The 24518-nt window shown below is 39.6% G+C and overlaps 1 protein-coding gene across 2 annotated transcripts in view; it reads right to left on the reverse strand.

Moving 5' to 3' along the window:
- The window catches only part of LOC134217237 (homeobox protein aristaless), a 386363-nt gene that overhangs the window by 101564 nt on the left and 260281 nt on the right, over positions 1-24518 (reverse strand). The window lies entirely within an intron of this gene.

Genomic DNA, 24518 nt, shown 5'->3' on the forward strand with positions numbered 1-24518 from the left:
GAGATGGCTGCCAGAGGACGATGTTTTCACCTACACGCTAGCATTGCGAAACGATCTGCAACCGATTCTGAACGAACAACACGTTCCCTCGAAACGAGAAGTTCTCAAGGTGGTCATGAGCTTGTTTGACCCTTTGGAATTTGTGTCATTCTTTCTGGTGCACGGTAAGGTGTTGATGCAAGATGTTTGGGCATCCGGTATTGCCTGGGATGAGAAAATCGGCGAAGAACTTTTCCAACGTTGGCGCCAGTGGGTATCTTATTTCCCCCAGTTGGATACATTACGTATTCCCTGATGCTATTTCCAGGATCCATTCCCTGCAAGTTTCGACCGGCTCGAATTACACGTCTTCGACGATGCAAGCGACTCGGCATATGCTTGTGTTGCGTATTACCGACTCGAAACGGGAAACGGAACAAGAGTAGCACTTATTGGCGCTAAAACCAAAGTGGCTGTTGCTGTACGAATTGGGGAGACACTTTCAGTTACCAATGCCCAGGAATGGAGATGGGTTCCTACTGGAATAAATTCCGCTGACTTGGCCACAAAGTGGAGAGCCGGTCCTGATTTCTCCTCAATAAAATCGTGGTTCACTGGACCACGATTTCTTTATGAATCAGAAGAACTCTGGCCTCAGCAAACCAAGACATCTATCATAACTGAGGAACTTCGATCAAACCACGTCCATTGCACCACTCTTCCATTGATCGACGTATCTAGGTTCAGCAGGTGGACCAGACTACACCGAACAATGGCCTTTGTGCTTCGATTCATCGACAATATACGACGGAAGTCTAGAGGCGACATGCTTCAACAAAGTGCTCTCCAACAAGACGAACTAAAGCGGGCCGAAGAAGCGTTGTGGAAGATTGCACAGTAGGACGCATTTCCTGAAGAAATCGCCTCCTTTTCAGCCACAAGAGGATCTTCACCCAACGCCCGACATGAACGCGTTGCCAAATCAAGCTCCATCTACAAAAACTGGCCATTTGTTGATGTAAATGGAGTACTTCGAATGTGTGGGAAAATCGGTGCTGCAGCCTTTGCACCGACCGAAGCTAAGTACCCAGCCATTATCCCTAGGCAACATCTAATTACGTTTCTCCTTACAGACTGGTACCATCGCCGATTCCGCCACGCTAACTATGAAACCATCGCCAATGAAATGCGTCAGCGGTTCGAAATAGCGAAGCTCCAAGCATTGATCTTAAAGGTCACCAAAACCTGTAGAATATGCAAAGTGATGAAAGCTTTCCCTAGCCCCCCTGCCATGGTTCCTCTACCAGAAGTCCGACTGGAACCTTACGTTCGACCGTTTACATATGTTGGCCTTGACTATTTCGGACCATTATTGGTTAAAGTTGGTAGGAATCAGGTGAAAAGATGGGTAGTCTTGTTCACTTGTCTCACCATCCGGGCGGTACACTTGGAGGTCGCGCACAGCCTTTCAACGGATTCCTGCATAATGGCAGTTCGACGCTTCGTGTGTCACGTTGCGGATCGCCTGCGGAGTTCTATACGTATAACGGAACGTGTTTTCAAGACGCGAGCAATCAACTGGAGAAGGAGAAAGTGGAAGCACGCAATCAAGTACTGGCCGCCACATTTACGACTATGCTAGTACACAATGGCGTTTCATTCCACCTGTTGCCCCCCATATGGGTGGCGCTTGGAAGCGGCTGGTCAAGTCGGTCAAGGTGGCCATGAGTTCGGTTGCAGAAGCACCATGTACACCAGACGATGAGGTCCTGGAGACGGTACTGCTCGAGGTGGAGGCCCTAATCAACGCTCGGCCACTCACATACATTCCGCTTGAGTCCGCAGACCAGGAGGCCTTCCCCCCCAACCATTTTCTCCTGGGGTCATCCAACGGAGATAAGGTTCAACCGTTTGGACCAATCGCAAGTCCGGCGGTGCTGCGTAGTGGATGGAGACTAGCGCAGTCTATCACGGAAGAGTTCTGGGCTAGGTGGCTGAAGGAGTATATTCCAGTAATCACCCGACGAGGAAAATGGTTCGAAGAAATAAAAGATATCGCGGTAGGGGGTTTGGTACTGGTCGTGAGCGGAACGGCGAGAGACCAGTGGATTAGAGGACGAGTAGAAGCAGTAGTGCTGGGGCGTGATGGGAGAGTTCGGTAAGCATACGTCCGGACATCATCCGCGGTTCTACGGCGGCCTGCAGTGAAGCTGGCGGTACTCGACGTGCGAGAGGGGTGTGAACTTTTGTCACGGGCTCCTGAGGACCAAACAAGGTTCACTGAGTGGGGGATGTCGTGACGAAACCCCCCTGCTACTGGTCAACTGTGACTGGTCAAGCTATAAGTCTAAACTGTGACCAAATAACCAGTTGCGGATGATCGTATGAAGGAGAGATGAAACTCGCTATCGATGATGATGTACACTGACGAATGGAACCAAAACAATAAGTGGGAAGAATTGCAAATCCTCCAGACACAACGAAGTTGGTGTGATTTTCTACAAACAAAATCTTCTTATAATAGTGATTAAAATCTAAAATTCTGAAATTTAATATACGGCTTACCAAAGCAAAATCTGCGTCTGTTATACGGATTTGGAAACCCCCACAACAGTCGAAAACTATTGCTTACGAAAAGTTTTGCCACTATGTCCACTCCACACTTTGCCATCGGACGCCCACTCCACAGGACTATGCAATTAAACGGCTGGCGACACTATCCACACATCCACGAAGTTGAAATTTTCGTGTAAATTTTCGTTTGGTAGAAAAACTTTTGAGTGAAAGTCATTTTGCCGAAGGTCACTAGGCCGAGAGAATTTTTGCTTTTACCAAAACGCCGAAAATGTCATTTGGCCAAGCAAACCATTTAGGCGAATAATTCATTTTACTGAAAATGTCGTTTGACTGAAATGCTCGTTTGTTAAACAGGTCGAAAATGTCATTTCCCGTACGGCACATATGTTCCACAAAGGTTACTGCAACTCATATGTGACTAGATTTAGTCACAATCAAGTGCAGCAACCATTTTTGTCTGACTTGATACTTGCCGAGATATAAGTTTTTATTTTGCTGGGCACACGTCTGTGCGGATTTTTGCCAATCTGCGCAAATAAAAACTGAGTGCAGGCTAGAAATATAAGAAATATATTTAAAAAAATTTACAATGCAATTAATTTTCCGTGTAAAAGAATATAAAAAACGATATACAAAAATCTGAATAGACTGTACATAATGGCCTACAGAATATACATTACAATCTACTCAGTATTCGATATGAATAATTACCACGCCGGGTAAAATTAAGCGAACGTTGTTTATTCATCAACTCGGTGGCGATAGCTCCCGTTGAACACAATGCAGTCACAATAAGCACAGTATCGCCGTCATTGCCGTTATAAAAAAAGACGAACAAATTATAATTAGATTATGAAAATTAAAATTTAATTTCCGCCATCATAGTTGTTCATGCTTCCCCGGTCGTAACCGAACTCCTCTAACTAACGTCACCGTCGTCGGTCGCAATGACTCGAGTGAAACAGTGGGTAAACGCAATACAAACATTGACTGATGTAGATATGACTTGGTGGCGGCAAACTATTTATTTGCAATTGTACCTTTACGAAGTAAGTAGGAAAAAAACCTTTGCGGTGGCAGGTGAATTGCTTGGACAGAATTGTTCAGATAAGCGAATGGAAAAATGACACGGTAATAAAAATCATAATTTATACAATTGCGAACCCCCCTTCGGGGTCGTAGAAACTAATTGAAAGTTCATTTCGCTAATCATATACCGACGGAATGTCGATTATTTACAGTCACATGTGGTTCTATAAAAATACTAATAATTATATCTTCATCACCAGGGTCAGGGTAACGCTTGCTTCTAGCAGATGTTGACCTGGTTCCATACAAGCGCCATAAGGATTAAGAACGAAACCGTTCCTGTGCCAGCAGCGGAGGCAAATTTCATCTGCAATTTTCCTCGTTTATAATTGCGCGCGTACGCTTTCAGTTTGATCCCTTCGCTACTTTTCATCGTGCTCGACCACGTCTGACTGACTGATGATGATGGTAAAGTTGAACCCAGGAGTCAAAGGTGAAGCTAAGTCATGCGTACGGGTAACGTAAGAAATGGTAAAACAGGCGACCACACCGCTGCCACCATCCATTCAGGAAACACCATCCATATCTCCATTGAATACCAATGCAATGCTGCCATTGAGTTGAGTCAGTTGTTGCTGCTGCTGCCGCGCTGTCCGTATCATTTGCTAATTGTGTAATCAGCAATTTGCAATTTCCGTTTGGAGCAGTTTTTTTTATTTCATTCCTGCTGCACTTGTGGGTAGATAGTTGAGGTGTTTCTCCGTGACTTTGATGAAATATGTTGCATAGGGCTGACGCTTCTTAGGGAATTGATGTTCTGTTTCGGCAGGGCAGTCAGTTGGTGAGACCTGTTTACATTCCACGCTAAGAATGATTAGACATGTCAATGATGAGCAAAGCAAGAGATTGACTGACTAATCAGCTGCCACTTCGAGGTGTTATCTTAATGCACGATTAAACATGTGTGTAGGATCTAACCAATACTTGACTTATGTAACTGATTCAAAGGACGCTAATAAATTATTCTTTCCATGCTTTACCTCAGACCCCAGTAGACGTCTCTACATTTTGGCGACGAGGATAAAAGTAGAAAAGACTTAGGTATATCGATTCATACGCTTCCTGGAAAATTCTATTCCAAAATCACTTAGGGATGTTTCTTGCAGTTCGTCTTTTGTTGACGCAAGACCCGGTGATTGTTAGGAAAATATAACAAGTTCGCGGAAACCATATCACCGGTGATGAAATACGCATTACAATAAAATCAATGTATCATATGTAACCCAACGTATCGGGATGCAGTACGCAGAAATAGTGTTATTATCTGCAGAGTTCGAAATTTAATGCATGGACAAGAGTCATATACCTAGGTACGTAATTATAGAAACATGCGAATAAAGGCATTCGTGGAGTTTTTCACATCTCTATAAAAATGAGTTCACATTTCCTTTAAGGACAAGCATCACAGAATCCAAACTAAATTTACACGTTTTCAAGGGCACATCACTCAGTACAGAGGCAGCGTACAACTTTTGATTTTATTATTTCAGCTTTGCTGCTGTTTTCGCAATACGTGGAATAATGAAAATTACAGTTGTGCGATGCTTTCATATATATGGTGTACACTTGAAAATTGAATTTTGTTTTGGACAGGGATTGAATGCTAAAGAGAAAGAATAAATCTCTCACTTATCATCTCTGTATACATATACGATATCTAACATACCGCGAGACTTTTTTTCGCAAGCTGTCATGATAGAGAACTGATTCGGGATTTTACACCCCATGATAAATTTCTTTTAGAAAGCTCCAAATGCGGGGAGCACTGGATCTGATTATGCATTTCAACTTGTTCTACACAGTTGTGCAGTAACCAACACAAAATGAGCGAAAATAAAGCGAGAATCACCATTTTTCTGTGGGGGCTGCCTATCCGATTCTGTTTTTTCGAACTTGTATACAAGTTTGATAAATTTGCTATCATAGCTTGATATGATTCGGAACAGTTTTTGCCTCTCTTTTATCGTTGTTCGTTATCTATTGGTTTTGTTAACTCTGGTTTTGGATTCCAAGATACTTGTCCTTAAGGCAATACAACTCACGAACGGATTGACCATCTGGCAAGATTATCTCACTAATCGATTCGTTTTTATATGAGCTGGGTTTACATAAACTAAGAGCTAATTAATTTGACGGGGAATGTTGGAAAATTCTCAAAATATGACGGTTTCGTGTATTCTGAAGAAAGCCACCAAGCTCAGATTGAAATCGATCTAGAGTGCGACGCTGCAATCAGTTAAATGATTGACAGATCGAAAATAAAACTCGATTGAGATTTTTTTTAGGTTTTTTAGCGAGCAGGTTCGTTTAGTATATCAAATTTTAACGCCAATCAACTGGTCCCGTTGTTTCCCGAGGGCGCTGAGGGATCATTTGGGAAAAATGAGCATTTTGATACTTATCTAATCTGTTCGATTTGCGATCTTCACGGTATTCAGCCCTATCTGCGTCCGCAGATCCGATTAGTCCTGAATCTTCTTCAGTTGCAGCTTCAGTTTGATTGTTGCCTTCAGATATCGAACCATACGTTTCAGCTCTGAACAATCTTGCGAGTGGAACAGGAAACCCTCCGGCTTATAATGGCCAACTAACGAATTCGGTTTTTTAGTTGGGTCAACTGACAGCCATTTGAACACATGTATTTCGACTTGAACATCACAAATGATGTCCAATGATGCCCAATCCCGTTTTCCGTGTTTACATTGAAATTTTGTTTACATTGTGGCAGAGGAAAAACTAAACAAGATGTGGTGGATTTTTTTCACCTCGTCACTAAAGGTAACTAAATATCGATAACGGTCGGAGAAGTCTGGGTTCAATATGTGATCGACACTGGAGCAGATGAAGATGTCTTGAGCGAAACGGACTGGATCAAGGTGAAACAAACTGGACAAAGCTTACTTCGTATACCATTTTCGTTTGAAAAAAATGACGCTGACTAAACTTGAAAGGGTAGAAAATCTAGACATAATTTATTACATTAGTAAAGCTTAATAATGGGATTCGACGATGTAAGTAAAGTTAAGGAAAAGCTCAGTTGAGGTCCGAATCATCGTTGATCTCGGGAAGGCCAATAAGATTCCTGCTACACTTGCTTTTAGACATTCATTCGGAAATTCCATTAAGAATTCCTTTAAATTTCCTTCGCAAATACCAAGAAAAATTCCTTCGGATTATCGGACATATCAACAGAAATTGTCTTACCTTCGAAAATTGCTTTTGGAGAAATCTCTAGAAAATTTCTTTAGTAATTTCTTTGGAAATTCCTTTAGGAATTTGTTCGGAAATTGATTTAGGAATTTCTTCGGGATTTACCATGATATGGAAATGCTAATATCATCTTCCAAACTTAGACGTACATGTTCATGATACAAATTCGGGATTTGTTTTAGGAAATCCTTCAGAAATTCTTGTGAGAACTCCTTCAGGAATTAATTCCTGAAGCTCTGAAGAAAATAACGCCGGGAATTCCTTATGATGACATTCGTCAAGGAGTTTCTGCTGGAAATTTTCTAGAAAGGCCTTTGTAAATTTTTCAGGAATTTTCTCAGAAACTTCCTCCAGGAAATCCATCGGGAATCCTTTTAGTTGTTGCGCAATTCCTGCAGTAATCATTCCGGAAATTTTGTTGGAAGAATGTTTCAGGAAATTCATTGAAGAATGAAATAGGAAATACTAAAGGAATTTTCGGAAAAGTTTCTAACAGAAATTTCAAAGGATTTTCCAGATGAAATTTCCGAAAGAACTCTTATAGTAACTTCTAAATTATTCTTTAAACAATTTCTGAAGCAGTTTTAGAAAAAAAAAATTCAAAGGAACTCCGAAGGTTTGAGACTAATTAAATTTCCGGAGGAATATCCGAAGAAATTCCTAAAAAAATCAAAAGAATTCCTGGATGATGTTCTAACGAAATTCCGAAGGGATTTCTTAAGGAATTACTGGAAGAAATTCTTTGGGAAATTCCTGTAGTATATACTGAAGCCATTTCTCAAAATATTTCGAAGGAATTTCTAGAGAATTTTCGAAGAGAAATTTTAAAGTAACTCTCCTAAGGGAATTTCGGAAAGTTTTCTTGGTGTAATTTTCGTAAGTATTTCCTAGTTATTTCCACCAAGAAATTCTTTAAACAATTCGTTAAGGATATATCGAAGAAGTTCTCAAGACGCAAGTATTCCTTAAGGATTTTTTAAGGTTTCCCTATAGGAATTTTTGAGAGAATATTTTAATGCATTTCCAAAAAAAAATCTGGTTCTATCTCCTAAGTAATTTCCTCACACTTTTCCCGAAGAATGGAACACCTGGAAGAATTTCTGAATTTCTGAAAATTTGATAAAGGAATTCCTGAAAGAAATTCCGGGGGAGTTTACAAACGAATTTTTAGACAGTTTTTCAAAGAAATTTTTGAAAGAATTTCTAAAGAAATTTTTGGAGGTATTTTTAAATTTATTTGCGGAGGATTTTTGAAAAAAATTTTTAGTAATGAATCGCTGGTAATGTGAAGAACATCTTGACGACTAACCGGAGTAATTCCTGGGAGTATTTTTTACGAAAAAAATGTGTCTTTTGGATTAATTCATGAATATATGAATGAATACTGGAGAAACTCCCGAAGCAACTCCTGAAGTAAATTCCTAATTAATTCTTTAGAATATCCGAAGAAGTATGATGATGGATCAACTATTTTTGGGTTTTTCTTTTTGGCATGAAGTCTTAACTCCAGATTCAAAACAGTGTTTTATTTTACTACTGTCCGGATTTTCAAAGGAATTCCATAGAAAAAGAAATTCTTGCAGGAGTTTTTTAAGTAATTTCCGAATGAATTCCTGTAGAAATCTAAAAATTTATATGAAAATTCCTATAGGTATTTGCTTGAAAATTCCATTTGAATTTTTTTCGTGGATTCCTATGATAAATATTCAGACATATTGATTCAACAATTTCTCCAACATTTTGAAATTCCTTAAAGAATTTCTTCTAAAATTTCTTCAGAAAATCCTCCAGATATTTTTTTGAGAACTCTTCCAGAGATAATTTATAAAGTTTCTCTAGGAACTTATTTGAATGTTCCTCTAGGGATTCTTTAGTAAACCCTCCCAATTTGTTAAGAAATTTCTTTAGTAAAACAATGTAATATTTCTTTCAAAATTCCTGCAGAAATTATTTCTGAAATTTTGTTGAAAGAATTCTTACGAAAAAAAAATTTAAGAATGAAAGGAAGTACTGAAGGGATTTCCGGAGGAGTTTTTAAAGGAAATTTGAAAGGATTTCCTTAAATAATTTCGTAAGAAATTTCTGAAGATCTCTCGAAGGAATTCTCAAAAGGGTTTTTAAGTAAAATTTTCGAAGGATTCCTGAAAGAATTTTTGAATAATTCTCTGAAAGGATTCCCGGAAGAACGCTTAAAGAGAATTCCGAAGAAGTTTCAAAAATAACCTCCGTATGTCTACAGATATTTCTGAAAGAGTTGCCAGAAAAAAATACGGATGAATGAGCAAAAGAGTTCCTACGAGAAATTTCGAAAGAATTCCTGGAAATCTGAAGATAATCCCGAGGAAAATTTCGAAGCAACTCCGAGACTCCGATAACTTCTTAGAGCTGTGATCCCCAAAGTGCGGCCCGCAGGCCGCATGCGGCCCTCCAAGCCCTTTCCTGTGGCCCACGAAGGATTTCAGAGAATACACTACATGTGGCCCATTGTTAAGCATTACATGGCAGAAGAAGAATATGTTAATAACACATCGATATTGATGCTGAAGTTCCAAATAACAAAATGTGTGATGATTGCAAAATTCGCTATTTTATGTTTCGCTCATTCTTACAATAGTATATAAATAATGAATTTTGCCATCATAAGAGCATTTGTACTTGCGATGCTATTTTATAGTATTCATGAATAACACTGCAATAATAATTTTATGTTATTAGTTTGTCATCCACCTCTACCCGGAAGAGAAAATTTTCATTGTGCACAATTTTCCAAGCTCTGATATTGATGAAGAAAAGGTTTCAGGAAATTCAGGAAAATTGAAATCGAACCATAAAAGCAAGGTTCGGAATGCAGTTAACAACTGGCTTCAAAACGTTTGAAACATGCTGTCGTCATTTGCGGGACAACTTATAGTGGACAAAAATCCTTTAAAATAAATGCATGATCTTTCGGAAAAATACCTTTGAATAAAAAAAAAGCTTTCTGTCTATGAACCGAAAAAAAATGTGTTGCAAAAGATTTTTTTGTGTCAAGTCTGAAAGAGCAGAAACAATAGTACCGCCTCATATTCAGCCACGACGATAAAATATGCAGAAATAAACTCATAGTCAACTACGACGATAAATTCCGCAGAATTTAATGTCCTGACAAATATATTACAGTCCCTTCCCGATTTTGGCAACACGACCGGATTTTAATGTTGGAAATGGGGATGTTGCTAAAAACGGGAAAAAAAAAATTCATACAAAATTTCATTTTTTTTTTTTGTTTGCATGATTGAAGCTAAATACCTAGAATATGTACTACAAAGTATGTGGAGTGTGTTTAAGTGATGCACGTGCATCATAATTGACATTTCTGCGATATTATGCATAACTCGGAGGTTGTAGTTTACACAAAATTGAAACAATCTCCAATTTCAATTTCATATTTCGTCAATTTCATAATACAAATTGAATAATAAACAATATTTGAAATTAACAATAGCGTCGGCCACGTCCTTACAAAAATTTGTGGTGATAAAAAAACGTTTCTATTGTAAGCAAACTTTCTTGTGGTCGGTGTGATTAAGAGTTAAGTTCTGTGCACAATTTTCGCTGACATTGTGAAAAAAATGAACGCAAGGCATAACACATTCCATTGTTTAAGAAAATGGTAACAGAAATCTGCATTCTGTACATTGGTCAAGCGTATCCAATGTAGATGGAAGAATCCTACATCAGACTGACTCCCAAATAGACTCCCTCATTAAACCGATGGCGGTAGTCCTTTTTGGACACGGGATCTAGACAATGCTTGTGGAGGACCAACGCGCACTTGGAGTAAAAATGGTTCTCTACAACAATCCGACAGGCACAAGAAGTGGTGGATCGATCAGGTTGAAGACGATTTACGGACCCTCCGTGGACAGCGTGACTGAGGCCACTCCGGCCTTAGGCTGAATAAATAATAATAAAATCACATCTGACGCATCACTCGCCTATCGAAGCAGCTAGAATTACACCAGCGATGTCATGGCAACTTCACAGTAGGTACTCCACTTCTGATACTTCGCCATCACAAAAAGAACACTCGAGAATAGGCATTGGAAGTGTGAGTGAGCATTGATCTATTGCAATCGTAGCACATAACATCTAGGCATCTTTGGTGTGGAATGTGGTCCTTCCAGGATTTTGAAACACTAGCGAACCTAGCGGTGGAAGTCAAGCTTTACTGAACAAAAACATGCTGGAATCAAAAGGCTCGTTATGCAATTCACACATCAGGAAACTGGGAAAGCCAACAGTGTTCTGATATTAATCGCTAGACAAATTTTCGTCAATTTTAAACAATAAAAATCTTTGAAATAATATTGTTGCTTATTATTTATACGGGTATACAGCAGAAATACGGATAGAATGATAAAATGACAGTTTCTCGGCTGATATCGGAAAAGAGGCGCATAATGAGCAAAACGACTTGATGGCTATATAGCGCATTTAGAAAATCGAATGTGCTAATCACTGGCAATTAAACCTATCGGGGTATTCTTGCTCCTAGATCACTTATGCAGTATCGGTTGCATTGTGATGAAAACAGCGGGCTTTGCTTAATAGGTGTTGTACTATGTACAACGGTGTGAGTCTGCTTGTCGACGACAAAATCAGTGAGATGAAAACAAATACGACATTCTACGGTGGGCTGGTTATATTAGGATATTGTGAATAGGGACGTGGAAAACGTGAATAAAAGAGCAGAAAAGTTTCAATAGAAATTGTTTGCAATAAGCGGTGATACGACTGGTGATTCATTATTTCAGTGAAAGTGCCTACTATTCGTACAGAGCCCATAATACGCATGTAAACCTTAATGATATTCACTTTTGGTTTTGTTTATCCTATTACATATTAATAAAAAGGTTTTAGCTCTAAGAAGTAATAATAAAAATATTTTCGAGGTTGGTGCCAAAATCGGGAAGAAAATGTTGCCAAAAACGGGTGTTGCCAAAATCGGGATGGATGGATGTATTAAAAAAGATTCACAGGAATAAAATATGTTGGTGAAATTTTATTTTGAATATAATCGTGTTTTACTATGCTTTAAAATTCAATTTAGAATGTAAAAACAAATATTGCAAATATACTGCGGCCCGCATCAAAAGTTCAAAATTGCAATGCGGCCCTCGTCAGTGAGCATGCTGGGGACCACTGTCTTAGAGTTTCCGAAGAGATTTCTTGACAAAGTACTGGCAGAATTTTTAAAACATATTCCGAAAAGTATTCGTAAAGGAATATCGGAATGACTTTAGAAATTTTGTTATAATTCCAATCTTTGAATTTTCGGAAGAATAATATGAGCAATATCCAATGCAATCATTGAATTTATTTCCAGGGCTCCATTTTCTCAATTTGTTCAGAAATGCATTTCGAAATATACTCGAAAATTCCTTTAGAAATTTACAATTCTTTTATGAGTTTTTGCAATAATTCTTTAGTGATGAACTTTGTGCGACTTAAAAATCTCGTTAATAAAGAAAGAAAAAAAAATTTCAACAATTCTTTTGCAAATTCCATTGGAAATTTGTTTCGAATAAATTATTGGCAGTGGCTGATTTTCTACCCGCCGTTGTCACTTTAAAATTTGAGTAGAAGTGGTTAATGACTAAAAGTGGTCGATGAGAGGAAACTATGACGTACCATAACAGATAATAAAGTTAAAATGGCTTGAGGCAAGAGACCCACCCGCGTTCAAGCCTCTTATTCCCTCTGGCCATCCGAATTCGAAATGGAAGTGAAATTCCGAAAATGTTCCAATATATCCGAGCATTATAACAAGTATACAGAACGCTGGAGAATGAATAAAACAATATCAGAACGCTGAATAACAGCCCTAGAGCACTGAAATTGTTGAAATCATCATATTCGATCTTGCATTGCTGCAGTAAACGGACCAGAGATGTGGAGATATGCTTTTCGCTCATAGTACTTGTGGCATTACGATAACTCATTATAATTCCTTCTATTTATTTATTCATTTCATTTATAGTAATACAAAATGTTCATTCCTTTTCCTTTCTTTTTTATAAAAACCCAACCACAGGTGATTGTTTCAATCTTTTCTATATCGTATAGATAAAAAAGAACAATCTCATCTTATAAATCGAAAGCCGACACCAGAATGACGTTGAGCTCTGTGCATGAATATTATCTAAAAGTAAATCACCAAATCACGACAAACAGAATAAAATAACAAGCCCGCCAACAGGAGGAGCCGATTCAAGTGAAGACGATCGAAACAACGACGACAGTGATAGCGAAAACGAAAATAACAACGAGCTTCAATCTGGAGCTGCAACAACTAAGAGAAGGTTGTCGACTGGAACGAACGAAACGAATGCTGAGCAAGATAGTAAAAGAGCATGCGAAGATCAGAGTTGTGAAGACGAGCAGGAACTCAGCCAAGGAAGCTTTCCCGACCCAGGATGGAAAATATACAATACTAGATCTAAGAAAAAATGAATTTAATTGTAATGTTTTGAAATGTCGTACGATTGTGGGAGGGAATATTTTCACGTGACATGAATACACTTAGGGGTGTAAAATGTCCAAAATAAAACAAAACAAAACAAACCAAACTGTAAAAATCTGAGCTGACTTCTTTAGAAGATTCAAAATCTTGTAGAGAATATGTACGGTAAAGATTACGCATCAAGGTGATCTAAAACCTACAAATTGTTATTGTCAGTATTTTTAAGTATTCAAATATAATTGATCATTAACATGAGCGAAAATTAAAAAAATATTTGATGTCTTTCTTCCTTTCAATCCATTACGCTGCAATTGTATGTGTTAATTTACTTACTTACTTACTTATCTTATTCTTACGGTCTCCCAATAACAAAACATTGAAAAGTTTGCAATTTGGAGGTGCAATGCGTGCTTTTAATTTTTTCCACAAATTTGTTATGAATAAAAATTTAAATAGGGGAACGGTTCGCCACTTCATCTCATAGCTCCTATTTCCATCCCACCAAAACCAAAGAAATGGAAAGGAATTTGATTTGTTTATTATTTTTGTGATTTTTTTTCAGCAGTGAGCACGCATGTTGACAAAAAGAAGCGACGAATTTGGTGCCGTATTTCTTTGTTTAGCGGTGAGATGGATATATGTACAGTGAGATGGAGATCGGAACATTTCTCCTACTCATTATACTCATGTGTCAATCTAAATATTTATACAAAAAATTGAAAAAATAATTCAAGATTTCTCTACAATTATGAACTCAAGATATATTTAAGATTCGGAAGTTTACAAGATTGTCGAAAATGTTGCTTCTGAATTATGGATGACTGCAGCTGGAGCAGGAGTCAGGCTCAAATGATGGATTCTGGAGGACTAGAAAACAGATTGGTGTTCTCAAGGATAAGAGGTGGAGTTGGTGGTCTAAGTGGCGCTTAACTTCAAGCTATTGCTCAATACCAAATATGGTGAGATCGTTCCATGCTGATAAGTATTATATCTGCTTCCACTAAATACGCGCTAGGATCAAAGGTGTATATTTATGATAAAATTGTAAATATCCATTTGATATTCGTGTGTACTTAAATATGCGGGGCTTATGATGCTGAAAATTACCTTAAGGTCTGGTTTGTAGCTTCTTGTTATATGGTCTTTGGATGCACAGTAGAGCTATCACCTCCTATCTCCACGGCTAAAAACGTTGTCATCTATGGATATCAAAAATCTCAACAAATAGGTGAAGACATGTTTTTTCCATAAAAGCATTTCTGAGCAGTGGGAGATATAATGGAAACACACACATATGATTATTTGCATATTATTCGGCAACTCGGTCATACGAAAACCATTTTTTTTGTTAACCCTTATGCGGCCGACGGGGTACCCGTGTTCCTTTTTCAAATTCAAGTGGTGATATTTCAATGAATTTTCATAGCTGAAAGCTGAAACTCGGTGACATCTAGGAACTCCATAAAATGTAGCATCTGTGAGAAAATCACGTTGATATAGTGAGGAGGGACGTGGGGAGGGGCATCTGATTTTATTTACCACGTGGATGGCCGACAGGGTACCCGTGTTCCCATAAATTGATATTTCCATAACTTTAACAATTTTCAACCGATTTAGATAATTTTGAAAGTTTTGGAAACAGAAACTCATATACTTGTTGCCCATTGTCAAGGATTACAGCATTTGTTCATGGTTATACAAGAAATCTTTGAAGTAAGGCTTAAGAGTCTACACACGTAACCGAAGGATTATCAACCAGTTTCAAATATATTACATGCTCATTGCGCTTCTTAGAATAGTCAATTATGTTCACAGTATATATTCTGGGTCTCAAAACCCCTTGGAGTAAGGCCTAAGTCATCCAAAAGTCCTGGAATAAGATCTTATGGTCTGCTAACGTAACCAAAAGGTATATCGTACCAAATTCAAAAACGGTACATGCTCTTTATGGTGCTTAGCATATAATGCTTTCACAGTATATGTTCCGGGTCATCCAATGACCTTTTCTTAAAACATATTTGCATTCCAAGTAGTTCTTGTTGCTGTCATTGATTCCAGGTAGTCTACGAACTCCATACAGTCAAGGTCTTCGGATCAATCTCCGTAATGGAGGCAGTTAACGAAGAATAAACAAGTTGCCTGACCCCTTCTTGGTATATATTTGTATTCTAAGTAGTTCTTGTTGTTGTCGTGGGCTCCAGGTAGTCTACGAACTCCATAGAGTCAAGATCTGTGGATCAACCTCAGTAACGGAGGCAGTTATTGAAGAATAAACAAGTTGTGTGACCCCTTCTTGGTATTTGTTTGTATTCCAAGTAATTCTTGTTGTTGTCATTTATTCCAGGTAGTCTACGAACTCCATAAATTCAAGGTCTGTGGATCAACTTCCGTAATGGAGGCAGTTAATGAAGAATAAACATGTTGCGTGACCCCTTCTTGATATATATCTGTTTTTCATGTAGTTCTTGTTGTTGTCGTGAGTTCCAGGTAGTCTACGAACTCCATACAGTCAAGGTCTTCGGATCAATCTCCGTGATGGAGGCAGTTATCCGAGAATAAACAAGGTGCATGACCCCTTCTTGGTATATGTTTGTATTCCAAGTAGTTCCTGTTGTTGTCGTGAGTTCCAGGTAGTCTACGAACTCCACACAGTCAAGGTCTTCGAATCAATCTCCGTAATGGAGGCAGTTATCCGAGAATAAACAAGTTGTGTGACCCCTTCTTGGCATAAGTTTGTATACTAAGTAGTTCTTGTTGTTGTCGTGGGCTCTAGGTAGTCTACGAACTTCATAGATTCAAGGTCGGTGAATTAACCCCCGTAATGGAGGCAGTTATTGATGAATAAACATGTTTTGTGACCCCTTCTTGGCATATGTTTGTTTTTCATGTAGTTCTTGTTATTGTCGTGAGTTCCAGGTAGTCTACGAACTCCATACAGTCAAGGTCTTTGGAACAATCTCCGTAATGGAGGCGTTTATCGAAGAATAAACCAGTTGCGTGACCCCTTCTTGATATATGTTTGTATTTCATGTAGTTCTTGTTGTTGTCGTGAGTTTCAGGTAGTCTATAAACTCCATACAGTCAAGATCTTCGAATCAATCCCCGTAATGGAGGCAGTTATCAAAGAATAAACAAGTTGCGTGACCCCTTCTTGGTATATGTGTGTATTCCAAGTAGTTCTTGTTGTCGTGGGCTCCAGGTAGTCTACGAACTCCATAGACTCAAGGTCTGTGGATCAACCACCGTAATAGAGGCAGTTATTGAACAATGAACAAGTTGTGTGACCCCTTCTTGGTATATGTGTGTATTCCAAGTAGTTCTTGTTGTTGTCGATGACTCCAGGTAGTCTACGAACTCCATAGAGGCAAGGTCTGGGGATCGACCTCGGTAACGGAAGCAGCGTTTGAAGAATAAACAAGTTGTGTGACCCCTTCTTGATATATGTTTGTATTCCATGTAGTTCTTGTAGTTGTCGTGAGTTCCAGGTAGTCTACGAACTTCATACAGTCAAGATCTTCGGATTAATCTCCGTAATGGAGGCAGTTATCGAAGAATAAACAAGTAGCGTGACCCTTTCGTGGTATATGTTTGTATTCCAAGTAGTTCTTGTTGTTGTCGTGGGCTCAAGGTAGTCTACGAACTCCATAGAGTCAAGGTCTGTGGATCAACCTCCGTAATGGATGCAAATATTGAAGAATAACTGGGAAGGACGGAAGGTAGATGTTTTCCTCCAATACCTTTTCCGAACTTAATCTATCACATGTTGTACATACGTATAATCGAGTTTCAGACATAGTAATTAATTTCCACTCCAGGTGGCTCAATACCCGGAACATAGGCAATTAACTTGGAATGAACTGAACTCGAATGGCGATCTCTCTTCGCTTATGTGGTCGGGTTGGGATCTGACGCCCAGTGGCACAATCTCACACAACCCTACTTCATCGAGCGCCGTTGGTGATGAAGCAAGTGTGTAGGAGCCAGATAATACTAAATACTCATCCTACGTTGTTGACATTGTACAAAAACATATATGAGAGAGTTAGTTCTGAGAATGTATTGCGAGAGTTCGGTTACATGCCCGGTGCTGTGAATAAGGCGGAGGACGACGGAGGTCCTTCGTAGCTTAGTAGGGAAAGAACTTGTCAATCTCCGTAATGGAGGCAGTTATCGAAGAATAAACAAGTTTAGTTTTGTGACCCCATCTTGGTATATGTTTGTATTTTAAGTAGTTATTTTCATTGTCGCGGGCTCCGTAATGAAGGCAAGGCAAAATACGTGAATGGAATCCGTATTTTTTTTTGGTCGAAATTGGGTCGAAAACGTGATAAAATTGGGTTAGGCAAAATCAGGCGTAGACAAAATCTGGGAGTGACAAAATCGGGTCAACCTCATCTGAGTGAATGTACGCATTCCTAGTACAGTAGCCGTTTGATAACTGCAAAATGTTTACTTTTCAGTTATCGAATGCCGTTCGATAACTGCAACGCACTCTAGACGTCAAACGGTTGTCAATCGACGTCAGATGCAATAAAAGTGCATCTAAATGTGCAGCGCAATGCAGCTGTCATTGAGTCTGACATCAATTTGAAGTTTAGCGGTCCGATAACTGTAAAACTGTTGCAACTATCGAATTGCAGTTAAAAAGCATTGCAGTTAAATGACTTGCAGTTATCGAACGTCTCTTAAGCCTTACTTCAAAGATTTCTTGTATAACCATGGGCATAAGCTGTAAACCTTGACAATGAGCAAAAAGTATATGAGTTTCTGTTTCCAAAACTGTCAAAATTATCCAAATCGGTTGAAAATTGTTGAAGTTTTTGTTTTTGCCATGGTACTAGGTAGTCTGTGAACTCCATATAGAAATGATCTGCAGATCAACCCACGAACGGAAGGTTATTTGTATATGTTTGCATTTCAAGTAGTTCAAGTTGTTGGCATTAGCTCTGGGCAGTTATTGAATAAACAAAATGTAAAACCTCATCTTCATATATTAGCATTCCAAGTAGTTATTGTTGTCTTGTTGTTGTTGGTTCCAGGTAGTATAAAAACTTCATTCATATCACTAATATGAAGTTGTCTATTCTTTGGAAATGCAAAATGTAAATAAATTGGAACGATACAACTTCACGCCGAGAACGTGAGGGAAAAAACGGACTAATATCGCAAAGATCATGTACCATCTTCAAATTAGATTAAGGACACTCCTCACGGAATCAAGTTTCAAAATACTCGCGTTTTCAAGGCACACCAATCGATACGGAGGCGGCGCACAATTATCATTTTGTTGATTTAGCTTTTGCTGCGTTTGCAGCTTGTGTGATATAATAAAAATAACATTTGTGCGTTGCTTCTATATCGAGTGTACACCAAAAAACAAAGTCTTACTCCATAAATTTATAGGATGACCATTAGCATATACCATGAACACATTTTATTCTTTGGGCCAAAGGCATGTACCAAATTTAAAACAGGCTGATATATCTCTGGTTTAGATCCTAATGCCTTACTTCAGGGTTTTCTTGGATGACCATGGACATTTGAAATGGGTGCATTATATTCTACGTACCATAAAAGGCATGTATAACTATTCAAATAGGCCGAAAGAACTCTGGTTATACGTGAAGTTCTTGAGGATTGTTCAAGTGTTCTCTTGGATACCCATGAACATATGCAATGAAAGCGGTATATTCTATGTACCACAAAGGGCATATGTCACTTTTGAAACAATCCGAAAGGTATCTGGTTACGTGTGAAGATCTTGAGGCCTATTCCAGCATTTTCTTGGAACATAATAAACATATGCAATGGACGTATTCTATTCTATGTACCACAAAGGGCATATACCACTTTTGAAACAAGCCAAAAGATCTCTGGATACCCATGCAGATATAAAGGCCTATTCCAGGGTTTTCTTGGATGACCATGAACCTATGCAATGGACGCAATCTATTCTATATACCACAAAGGGCATGTAACACTTTTGAAAAAATCTGAAAGATCTTTAGTTACGCGTGTAGATCTTAAGGCCTTTTCCAGGGTTTTCTTGGATGACCATGAACATATGCAATAAAGGCGTTCTATTCTATGTACCACAAAGGGCATGTACCAGTTTTGAAACAATCTAAAAGATCTTTGGTTACGCGTGTAGATCTTAAGGCCTTTTCCAGGATTTTCTTGGATGACCATCAACATATGCAATGAAAGCGCTCTTTTCTATGTACCACAAAGGGCATGCACCCCTTTTGAAACAATCTAAAAGATCTCTGGTTACGCATGTAGACCTGAAGGCCTTTTCCAGGGATTTCTTGGATGACCATGAACATATGCAATGGAGGCGCCAGAGGATTTATCCGACAGATTTCCTCGATAGCGCAGAACATATGTAGTGATCACATTTGATTTCAAGATGCGCAAAGAGCATGTACCACTTTTGGGACAAGTCCATAGACCCATGGTTACGAGTGTAGACCTTAAGGACTTACTCCAGAGATTTCTTGGATGACACGGAACATACCAAGTACCACAAAGAGCATGTACCGTATTTGAATATGCATAATAGGCCTTTGGTTACGCGAGTAGATCCTTAGGCTTTACTCAGAGATTTCTCGGATGACTAAGACCTCATTTCAGGAATTTTGCATTGCAGAAGCATATACTGTAGAACACCTTCAATTCTAAAGCGCAAAGAGCTTGCAGCATATTTGAAACTGGTTGAATGGCCTTTGGTTACGCGTGTAGACTCTTAAGCCTTACTTCAAAAGATTTCTTGTATAACCATGGGCATAAGCTGTAAACCTTGACAATGAGCAAAAAGTATATGAGTTTCTGTTTCCAAAACTGTCAAAATTATCCAAATCGGTTGAAAATTGTTGAAGTTATGATAATATCAATTTATGGGAACACGGGTACCCTGTCGGCCATCCACGTGTGTTTTTTTTTGTTGGCCGCATAAGGGTTAAATATCTTGGCTGTGCATATGCACAGCACATGTTTCGAAATGGACAAATTGATATTAAACTTGCGAAAAAGAATCCACGTGTCTTGGAGGGACTCGAACCCTCAACCTAGATAGGCGTGATAACCCCTACACAACAAAGCCACTTAAGTGAAAAAAATTCACTAATTGTTAAAAAAAATAATAATATAAAACAACGCAATAATTTCTGCATTGTATTTTTGTTTTTCTGTTAATCATATGTACAACTAAGAACATAATGTTCCATGACTTGAAACTTACTCATCAACAAGCAAACTTATTATTTGCAGATGAAAGACCCTTCCTCGATCAGACAAGTCACAATTGATAAGAACCCATTCTTCTTCTATCATTATCGGACCTTTACCATGTCCCATCCGTAATGCCCTCGTAGAGATGGTCTGTTATTATTATTACCCACCTTTAGCCATTGGCAGCTTCTCTCTCGCATTCTGCTCCGTCTCTTGCAGCGAACGAACGTCTGGTCGCTGTATCATCGCTGCATGTTTTCCTTTAATCCATCAGAAAGGAAAACATTGAATAGTTGACTAACAAAATCGACCAGACGTGACAAATTATAGAAACACAACTCATGAGGACGGAAAACGCCATTGCTTTCGGTGTATTTTTTTAATACAAATAATTATGGGAAGCGAGAGAAAACGCGTTAATGCTCGGTTGTGGATGAACGCACGCTTTTCGCGTGAATCATGACAAACAATTCAAATTCGAATGAGATTTTCTTAACAATATTTAAATTTGAGGTCAAAATACACAAAACAACTATGACAAAGTATATAAGAAATTGCGATTCAGACACCATTGCGTTTGTGGATGCCTCGCAACTAATTCGCTGAGACCACTTTCCTCTTCGGATCACTCATCATCATCATTCATCGCTGCGTCTAGTGCGCGGAGTCGATTCGGTTGGCTGCTGCTAGGCGTCCTAATGGGAGAACCATCCGATACATGTATCGATTGTAGAACTCTGTCAATCCGTCAATCAGCAAACAGAGCAGCTGCTCTACTGTTGCTGAAATTTTCGACGAGCTACGGACGACAATAAAGCTTTAATTACGAAGTCAAGCAATGCACTTCGCATTGCACTCTCTGGCAGTGCCATGGACCGACAGGTGGATGCGGAAAAAATGCAATAAAATTAAATGGGATAATAACCGTATTTCAAATCCTCACTTGGACTTGGTGCCGTTTTGTTGAATTTTACGTTTGCCCACAATGGCAAATAAATAATTTGAGGTTTGTCTGCGTTTGCGTGTGAAGATTCCGTTTCCGATCGTTCGGTTACTGCTGCTGCTGCTGCTGCCGTAAAGAAATCTTCTTCCTCTAGGCGTTGGGAGGGCGCTGCTGCTGCCCGTCCGTCAGTGGGTCGTCATGCGATAAGCTCGCCGCGTAGCCAGGTGAGAATTTTCGAAGAGCGGTAGCGCGATACAAAACGCATTCGTAACGAAGCGATGGATGATGGAACTGGGCAGTACCTTCGTACGATAAGTGTAACGGACCGGGCGAGATGTAATTGAAAGTGACAGCTATAATTTTAATTAGGAATCGGAAGTGAATGTGCGATGTGCGTTTGTGCGTTTGTGCGTTGTGCGTTTGTTTTCGAGCTGCAACTTTGTTGCGTCGGGAAAACGCCATTATGGTGGTGATTAATCAGCTGCGTTACGGATTAGATCGATATTAATTATTAGCAGACAGCTGGGGGAAATGATTGCAAGCTCCGCAGCACGCAGAAAGACAATTCTTTCTGAATTTCTTCGGGGAATATTTCTTACTTTCCACAGAAAATTATAAAATTATATGAGAAACGAATTTCCACTTTCGCGATAGGCACATCATCAGATACGGCTACTATAGCGTACGCTATATCGAATAAACATAGTTTAGAGTATTTCATCAGGGTATTCAGTAGCCTTGCGAGCAACGGCGTAGGATTGCCAATCCGGAGATGACGAGTTCGATTCGCGGTCCGTGTTCAAGCGATTGCGAAGTGACGGGGATAATTATATCGCGGGATGTACTTTCGGTTTGACTCTTTGATTCAGACTGATTTTTATGTGTTTCTCTGCGATCTTTTTATAGTCAGCTCTAACCTATTGTCCATACAAGAACTTTCTAGAAACTAATTGAATTATTTCAATATGATCTATTGTTTGCAAATATTGTGTATCGTGTTTGTATTGTATGGCTTAATGTTCGAAATTTCTAGACGTCTGTCAAATGAATGCGAACAATAAGTTTGTTGTTTTTGCAACGTGTTTTCTACCAAATAAGTAAACATTTGTTTAATTTTAATGCTTTCTTTGTTTTTATGTGTAAGCAGGTGAGAAGAAAGGTAAGTATTCTGTGTTGATGTGGTGAATACTGATCTGCTAGTGCGGTGTGTGACACCCAGGCGAGCTTGCTGGCGCCTCGACATTCCGCCCATCAGTTTTGCGTCAATTTAAGGCTCCCCAGACCTAAGCGATTTCATCGCCCGACGGCGACAACTGTCCCGCGATTCTATCGTTGGTAGCTGCAGGCAATGTTCTATTTTCGCTTCCATACCAACGACGACAGAATCGGCGCTGTCAAGCGATAGAATCACGTCGTGATCTCGCGTCGCGTGTTTTGGGGAACCTTAATGTCGTCGATTGGCAGTTTGTATAGATTGTGGTTGTGCAGCTCGCCTCTTTAACCTGCAATTTGACGAGCCGTGGTTTTCCGCCTGATGAGGTTTTTCAATTCGATGACTCTTCCTAGTGCCCATTGGTTGATGGGTAATCGCTGATGACGTAGAAGCTAGATCCCGATTGCCAATCCTGGTCGATTGATGCCATTTTCCTTTAATTTGTAGTTCTGGGAGACATTCGCGATTCCATCGATCCCAGAAGTGTTGACGAAGTTCAGTGATGTATTTGAAGCGAATGTCGTAGCTAAATATAGCGTCTAAATTTGGAGTGATATCTTGCTGATTCGGTGCTGTTTAGTGGTCGCCCGATTAAGAAATGCCGGTGTAAGAGGTTAGACGTCATTGGGGGTCACTTGGCTGGCGATATTGTCCGGAGTTTAGAATTCCTTAGATTTCCGTTAACAGCGTGCTAAATTCTTCGAAAGTGAGGCGAACATTTCTGGCGATGGCGGATGATGTTGAACAGATTTGATAGCTGCCTCCCATAGGGCACCCCGATGGGAGATCCGGGTGAAATGAAATGCCACTGTGTTCCTCCCTTCTCAGCATATCAGCTACGGTGTTGTTGTGGCCAGCTGCCTGGATAGTACGATACCATTGTTCATTTCCTTCGCCGCACCCACAAGTTGCCCATTGTCGCTTATAGATAACCACAATGACCTCGTCGAGCGACGCTAAAAACGCCTTAGTGAAGAGAGCTTGCTACAGCCTCGATGTGGACTACGAGTGACGAAGCAGACGAACGTAACTATCCCTTCGTTGTTGGTGATCCCGGTCCCTGACGTTGTACCAAGGAGATTGGACCTCCGTAGTCGACACCACTAGCGCATTATTTGGTGAATTAGGCCTCGGTTTGGGTTGAACCTAATGCATGCGACACTTCAAACAGTATTACGCACGAGGCTGCGCCCATGGGGAACACAGTAAGTGCGCCGAATAGTTGCCAAGAGAGATTGTGCTCCCAGATGATGGTTACGGAGATGTTGAAAAATCAGCCTTGTCATTGACTAGTCGGTGGAAGCACCAGCGGATATTTGATTTGGTAGGGTAAAGTCGATCGTGCCAACTTGCCGCACACCCTGAGAAGACCGTTGTTCAAAAATGGCGATAGAGGTAGTAACTTGCTATTCTTTGGTAGAGGCCACTGTTGTTCCAATGATTGAATATCTGCTGGATATTCCATTTGTTGGGTGTACCGTATCAGGATTACCTTTGCAGCTTTTTGTTCAGTCACCGAAGGGTCAAACTGATTCTTCGTTTGATCGCTGACAATTTGAGATGAACCTTATCTATGCAGTGATGCGGACGAGCTTAGAAAAGGATGAGTACCGATGTATAAGCTGATCGAATACTTCGTTGGTAATAACTATGAGCATTTGAACGGATGTTTGTCGTCTTCGTTCCTTCTCGATGACTGCTACTTCAGCTGCTGTTGGTTGCTTGACTTCAGATTCGAGTGGGCTATCGTCCCCAAATATTGCATCGCTTCT

This window comes from Armigeres subalbatus, chromosome 2 (assembly GCF_024139115.2).
Source record: "Armigeres subalbatus isolate Guangzhou_Male chromosome 2, GZ_Asu_2, whole genome shotgun sequence".
Lineage (NCBI taxonomy): Eukaryota > Metazoa > Arthropoda > Insecta > Diptera > Culicidae > Armigeres > Armigeres subalbatus.